Genomic DNA, 7,999 nt, shown 5'->3' with positions numbered 1-7,999 from the left:
TTAGTGCAGTTTACAGTTCAATTAATAATTCAGTTCAGTTCATACTGCAGTACAGTACAGTTCAGTACGGCTCAGTTCAGTTTTTAGCATCGCAGTACAATTTAGTTCGATTTGTCCACCCCTACATAGAACACTTTCTGAGCACCATAAAATACATTGAAATAAATAAAAAATAATTTTTTTATGAATATTAATAGAAAAGTAATGAAACATAAGTTAAATAAATGGGCGCAACTCCTGAAAGAGACAAAAAGTGGGTATGAGAGTGAATGTTATATATTATAGATATTTTAAGCATGCATGATAGAGTGAGAGATGAAAATGCAATGACATTGGATGCTAAATGAAAGGGTGCGTAGGTGCTGCCGGTCTAGATGGGGTAGAACGCAGAGGATCATGCGTATTAGTCGCCACTGCTTTATGCACTCATGTTTCCCGGGCTCACTCCATTTTTATCTTAAAAGCCACACATTATATATATATATATAAACAGAGAGAGAGAGATAGATTGATAGTGGTAATAATAGTATATATATAGTGCATGTATTCAACTTGGTCTTCTGCTACACCTAGAGACTCATCAATCAACCCATTTACTGCTCGTGCTTCCAGTTTTCTCGCACACTGGTCGACTCCTCTCTGCTACACGCTGCTTTCTCATTTGTCATTACGAACTTCATGTTACCATTTCTTAGGAACCACCACCCACAAAGGGCAAACCTTCCTCTGTTTTTTCACAATAATACTTCTTCTCAAATTTAAATATCTAACGTCATTCTAACTTCTCCAATTCTTTATACATTGTCCCTTAAGGGAGCAACACATTGTCCTCCCATATATATATCTATACCTTTCCAGTTTAACCATTGGTTAACACACTTTACATGTTTTAAATATCTACAAATTGTCGAGTCACAAGAAAAAAAAATGACACTATTGAATTAGAAGGAAAAAAAAAAAGAAATGAGTTTATAGTAAGTTTAGATGATTAAGATGGTAATTCCTTTTCCTTCAAGTTTGTTCCTATAAACATTTTAAGAAAAATATATATTTAATAACTTTTTTTTGACAACTTTTTTACAATATTTTATGTGACCGTTTGTGATTCGTTTGTTTTAAATATACAAACCAATAAAATAGTGATACATAATTTATTGTCAAAAATTTGTTAAAAAAAGTTATTAAAATATTACGGTCCTAGAATTAATCATATCATCACATATGAGATGTTGTCGGGGGTTTAGAATTTTCAATGTTTCAATATAATTTTGTTTTGAAAGGATATATTGACAAATTGAGAGAGATGTCAATGTTTCAATTTAAAATATCTTAAAATAATATTGTTAAGATATATCACACACTATCGTGTATATATGAGATATTGTTAGTTTGAAATTTGTATTTATCACAATCTTCTTCGTAGACACATTGAAATGTTGAAAAACGTTAATGTTTTGAGTTAAAAGTTCATTGACATAACATTATTACCATCAATCAATATATTCAAAATATTGTCAAGTTTAAAAACTTAATTTTTCATCATAATGTTATTCTTAAAAAATGTACTGAGATTAAAAAATTATATTTTAAAATTGCTTTTAGTCTTGATTCTTAAATAATATAAAATTATTAAGACATAAATTAATCAAGTTTGTATAATTAACCTAAATTAGTGAGATTAAATTGTTAGAGGTGATCTAATGATTACCGCCCACATTGACCAAAACTAGTTCCTTATTCATTGTTTTCTCTTACATGACTGATAAGTTAGGTTAAGAATTTTTTTTTTATTGGAAATACTTTCTTCAATATTTTTTTAAATCGTCAAATATTTTTATTTGAATTCAATTATCGTAAACACCAATTTTTAAATAAACCAATTAATTGTACATGTAATCCTATAATTAATATTTACTTATATTTCATAGAAAAATAATTATATATCCAATTGGATTTGTTTAATGAAATACTAAATAATACTAAAATTTTATGAAATGAACAACTTAAGCCATCGCGGTTCATGGTTGCAAGAACAAAGTGAACATTAAAAATTAAATGTACCAAATGCAAGAAATTTAATTGTTTCTTACTTTTATATTTTTCAGTTGAGAGATAGGAATTACCCTTGAAGTAAGAAGATGAAATTTCATTTAATAAATAGATATGCTGTTTTCAGTTTAGTGGTTAAAATAAGAAAATTAGATTGTATTTCGATAAAAAGAGGTTTATTTATAAAATAAGGAAACGATAATCTTGTGTTGTTCTTGTATATGTAGTTTTCACTTTGAAAAATTGTAATAAAGGAAGAGAATGTTGTAGGGCTATCTTAAATAGAATTTCGTTTACATTGTTTACATTACATTGTATAAAGAGCATTAAGAGTATAACTATTTAATTTACCATAATTATTAGATAATATCTAAACGAGTTCTTAAAACATTAAGAGTATAATTATTTCATAGAAAGATAAAGATATAATTCAAATGGCTTTTGTAATAAATTCGGGAAACATCGTAAGTAGAATAATATGGTGGTGAAGAATCATTACGATAAAGCAGAAGGAAAGAAAAGTTTCAGTGGCTTTTAAGTTGAATGATATGATACGAGTTTTGGTGCATGAAAAAACTCACTTTTGTTTGATTGAATTGTGAGTCATTATCACGTTTTCGATAAACTCAGTAGAATACGATGATGACATATATTCTAAGCGATAAGGTACATGAAGTTTCTTTCGTTGAACAGGGATGTGCTTTAATTGTTAATTGATGGCCAACTTCGATAAACATCACTAATTAGAATGATTGTGTAATTAGCCAAAGGTAATTAACAAGGTACGAGTTATTGTTTTCCACTTCAAAAGGCAAAACATCGTAATTTTCATACATATATTTTTTAATGTTGACAACTTCTGAAACCTATAATCCGACATTAATAATTTCTATCTCCACGACAGGTATATATACTAGTTGATGCGGACGGAAGTTGTAACTTTGTAAAGCATATAATCTTCAACAAACTAACCATGCATGTAATTATAATCAGAAATTACTTATATTTTTAACTGTATTTTTACAAATTTAAATGAACTTATAAGAATTTGGTATATATTTTAGCAGTCACAAAGATATTGATCTTGGTTTTTATTGATAAGTAAGAGTATACCTATAGATTTCTTTTCCTATAGGTAGAGAAAAATAATCAATGTAATGAAAAAGTTTAATTTAATAACAAATTGATAGAAAGTATATTAGAAATAAAATCTGAAATCATCGTAAATTCGTAATATTATACATCTTATGTCGGTATCATTTGAAAATGCGTGGTGTCGTGAACACCGCTTGAAGTTGAAGGCTCTCTCTCTGGTCCAAGGTGGATAAGTGCATGAGCATCACCGCTATGTTGTGTTTGCATGTAGCACATGCACATCGACAACGACAATACCCTGAGTAATCAGTAATAACCAAGTACGGTAACAATATGTATTCGGTTCTGCAAAGGAAGACAAATCTACATGCCCATCGGAGAAGAAGCGGTGGCAACCCAGACTAACGGCGGTGCTGATGCTCGTGACTGCTGCAGCTATCGCACGTGAATCAGTCACAGATTTGCAAAAGTTGAAAATATGAACAGGACACAAACATTGAAAAGACACTCGGCTAAGAACTTGGACCTTCACACATCTCTATTTTTATATGTTTTGAAAATATACAAAAGAAAAATTTCACCATAGAAGTAGATATAAATTTCTTTTTTTTTAAATTAATTTTATAATATTGAATTAGACTTGTTATTAAAACTTATTTTAATATAATTGGTTGTTTGTTAAATGTATGAGTAAATAAGATCGAAAAATGAGGAAATAATACTAACATGTTGAAGGTCCAACATATGATATAAATATATGAGGTATAATAATAATAGAGCCGTCAAAATATGTTACAATCTGTGAATTAATTCGGTTCATCACGGGTTTGGATTAGGTTGGGTTTAAAAAAATTAAATTTTTTTTATACAGATTAAATTTCAACTCGGTTCATTTAAATCCGGTTCATGCAGATTAAATCTGTGGTGGGCTGGGTTGGCCTACCAATGCACCTACTCTTTTTTTTAATTGATTATTTTATGTATGAAACTTATGGTATATAAGAAACTTATTTGTATGTTTTTTGTTTTTGGATGACATTTGGATTATATTGTACTTTTTATTATTATTTTGAATTGTCTTCAGTTTAACATCATTTTTTGGGAGTGAAATTTTTTTAAATTTGAATATAGAAAGTTTGTAATTTTTTTTATTTAAAAAAGTTATAATTAAATGGACCAGTGAGTCAATCCGTTTATCCACCAATCCATGATGGGTCAAGCCGGATTCAGATTTTTCTGACTCGCTAATAAATAAACCGGATTGGACAAGTTCATTAAATGATCAATCTATGATAAATCGAGCCGAATTATCCGTTTTGACAACTCTATATAATAAGTTGGATGTTTTTGTTTGTTTGAGAAAATTTACATTAATATTTGTAAGGGAGTATGTAGGGATGGCTGTGATGGTGAGTTAATGAAGAGAAGTTGATGAGTATCTAGATAGAGGGGTGTTGACAGTGAGAAGTGCCACAGAAAAAAGCTGAAAATTGAATTGAAGTTTGTGTTTGGTTTGGTTTATGCATATATATATATTAGGCGCTTCTTTAAAGAAATACCGTTAAAAAGGCTGAACTGCAATGAAGCATTGCTAAAATTAAGGTTCATTTTTAATAGTTGTAGCATAGCATAGAATCACTAAAGCTGATTCCTTTGTTTGCTATCAACTTACTTTGGACGCACTCTCTTCCTTCTCTTCTCTCCACGCTTTTGACCAAACGCTATTTTCAAGAACATATTAAAATCCTACTATCAATTTTCTTTTTTTCCAATAAATTACACCATTTAATTTCACACTATTCAACTTTAATTAATACTACTATCAATCAACTACTTTCTCAATTACTACTGCATTGACTTTTCCGATTTTTTTCATCATTTATGAGTTTCTTCAATTCTATATATACTCCCAATAAGTAAAGTTCACCATTCTATAACTTTTACTGATAGAAAAAAACGACCTGGAGAATATACAAATATCGTAAAATGATTATATGTGCAGTTTTAGTCCTATAAAATATAATATATCTTTTTACTAATATCATCGTGACTTCATTAAAAATAGACAGGTGATAGTCTCAAATATAAGATATCATAATTAACTTATTCTAATTTAAAAAAAAAAATAAAATAGACTTATTTAATTCATATTATTATTTTATTTTTATGATATTTTTGGCTTCTCGTGATATTAATTACACACCGTCAAAATAGAGAAAATATTTGAAACAGCTACCCAAACCGAAGTCCTTATAATCTATGTTTTTAAGATGAGATTGAAAAAACAAAGTAGTAACATTCTTGAGAAAAATTAAATCGGTGTTTTTAAAACGTGAATGACTTTTTTTTTATATATATAATCTAAGGCTTGTATGTAAACATGTTACAAAAAAATAAAAGGTATCAACAGAATAAAAAATATATATTATAATTATAATTATATTATGTTGAATCTAATTTACCTTCTCTATTAAAAAAGAAACAAACTAATATATAATAAATGACAAATTAAGCATAACAAAAACAAATTACAAGTAAATAAGCTAATTATCATGTGATATGTTGTGATACATTTCTTGTCTTGTCTTTAATGTATTGTTTAAATCATTCCACGACACGAATAAGGTAAATGTTTCAGATATGAAGTTAAGAATCACAATTAAAACAATCTTTTACATTTTTACTCTGAGTCTTTTAATGTTTTTTTTTATCTCCGTTACGAAGTTTTCATAAGCCTTTGATATTTCAACTCCAAATCATGTAGGTGGATATCTGTCAAAGATACTCCGACGTTCAAGTCAACAACATAGTTTATCGGCTATCACAATAAAATCTTAAATTCTCAATAAATAGAATCATCTATCTCCTTAGTTTATCTCTGTATTTATAGGTTTTGAAATGTATCTTTAATTAGGATCGCCCTAATCACGACCCAAAAGTTGAATATATTTTACTTGTAAACATGTTTCAATATGTAGATGCTTAATAGATGTCTGACTGAATGGTGACTCATTCTTTTAAATTAATCGTTCAGTTTATAAAAATAAGTAGTGGTGAAAACGACTCTCTCATCTAAATGATATTGTGAAAATATTGATCATCTCAACCATAGAGAATTGATCGATCATATGACATAGTAAATAACACTTATAGGTGAGATAATAATTTAATAAATACCACAGAAAAAAAAATAGCACTTCATAGCTTGATTTATGTTTTTAAGAAATGAGAAAAATGAAAAAATGACAATAAAAGTTAAATAATAAATAAAATATAATTATGGTGAGAATGTGAATAGTTTAGAAAATATAAATGAGATTGCGAGAGATAAATACTAGTTTGCAATGATATAAAAATAAAAGATGAGTAAAATAAATCATAAAACATATATGCACCATAACGAACACACTACAAATTTTTTTATAATTATTGATGAATATGAGTTTGTGGATAAAATTATTGATTATATTCACTACGAGGGGAATGAGTATAAAATTATTGATTATAAATATATAGACTTTAAATTATATTTCTATCAACTTAACAAAAGTTCAAATTACACCATATTTTTTCTTATTTTAATATCTGCAACTTTTAAGGAATTAATGTGGAACACACATTAGCTTATTTTATTTTGTTTCTCTAAATATAGAATCTCTACAAAATTGTTATCATCACAATATTTTTGAAACTCTAAAATTATATAGTTTAACTATTCTTCTAGTTTATTTCATATATTCCTTATTATAATAAGGGGTTAAACTTTTATACAACCAAAGTCTCTCATCTATTAATGTTAATCATAAATTCAATAAATGAACTTTTGTTAATTTTAATTGTTTATCCACGTTAATCAAATAAAACATAAATGACTTGATATTTAAACATTTTATAGTTCCGTTAGATAATATTTTTAGTGGGCCTGATTTAAATATTTACGTATACCTGAAATAAGGAACTTCTAAACTAATTACTATAAAAACGATAAACTTAATAATATATTAAAATGAATGTTTTTAACAATCCTGATAAATACAAAATTTATTATAAAAATTAATGAATGAAAATTTAAAATAACAATATATTAAAACGAATTATTTTAAAATTAACCAAATTTAAATAAAATTATTTTATTTCCTTTATTATTTTACTAATTTTTATTTTCATTATTTATGCAGAAAACATAATTATATTCAATTATTGGTGACCAATTATATATGAAACTTTATTTCTTTCTAAATCTTGATATATGAGAAAAAAGTTTATGCTTATTATTTCTTTTTAGTTATTATTCATTATTTTTGTGTCTTTATTATTTTCTTATACACATTATCACTTTTTTTTTTATTTTGTTAAAAATAATTAAACTATAAACATCTATTTGTTTTTTTATAATTACTATGCATGAAGAGAGAAAAGTCAAAATTCACCTATTTGTAAGAGTAGCTTTTTCCGTCATTTGGATGACTTGTTATTTATACTTTGTTTGTTTATACTCTTGTTCTCTTATTTTTAGGTGTTTGTTCGTCTTGCATGTGATATTCATATTCTGTTTCAACATTTATTGGTATTTTTATGTGACATTATTCTTTCTTTGTGTAAGGCAAAAACCTTCTTAAAGTTTGATCATGTTCAATGTAAACAAAGATACTAGTAATAAGTGTCACTAAAAACTTGTGAATGCAAAAACAGTCCATCAGCATTATGCTTCCTTTGTTCTTGTTTCCTTTGGTATGAGTTGTTTACTTTGTTTATCTAAGATGTTTGACTTCAATTCTTTATTTTTTAATTGTAAGATTCCTTAATTCTCTTGACAATGATGTTCTGTTGTGTGAAAATATGATCATTGTATATA

Source organism: Vigna radiata, chromosome 11, assembly GCF_000741045.1.
Source record: "Vigna radiata var. radiata cultivar VC1973A chromosome 11, Vradiata_ver6, whole genome shotgun sequence".
In the NCBI taxonomy this organism is placed as follows: domain Eukaryota; kingdom Viridiplantae; phylum Streptophyta; class Magnoliopsida; order Fabales; family Fabaceae; genus Vigna; species Vigna radiata.
Note: the sequence above shows the minus strand (reverse complement) of the source record.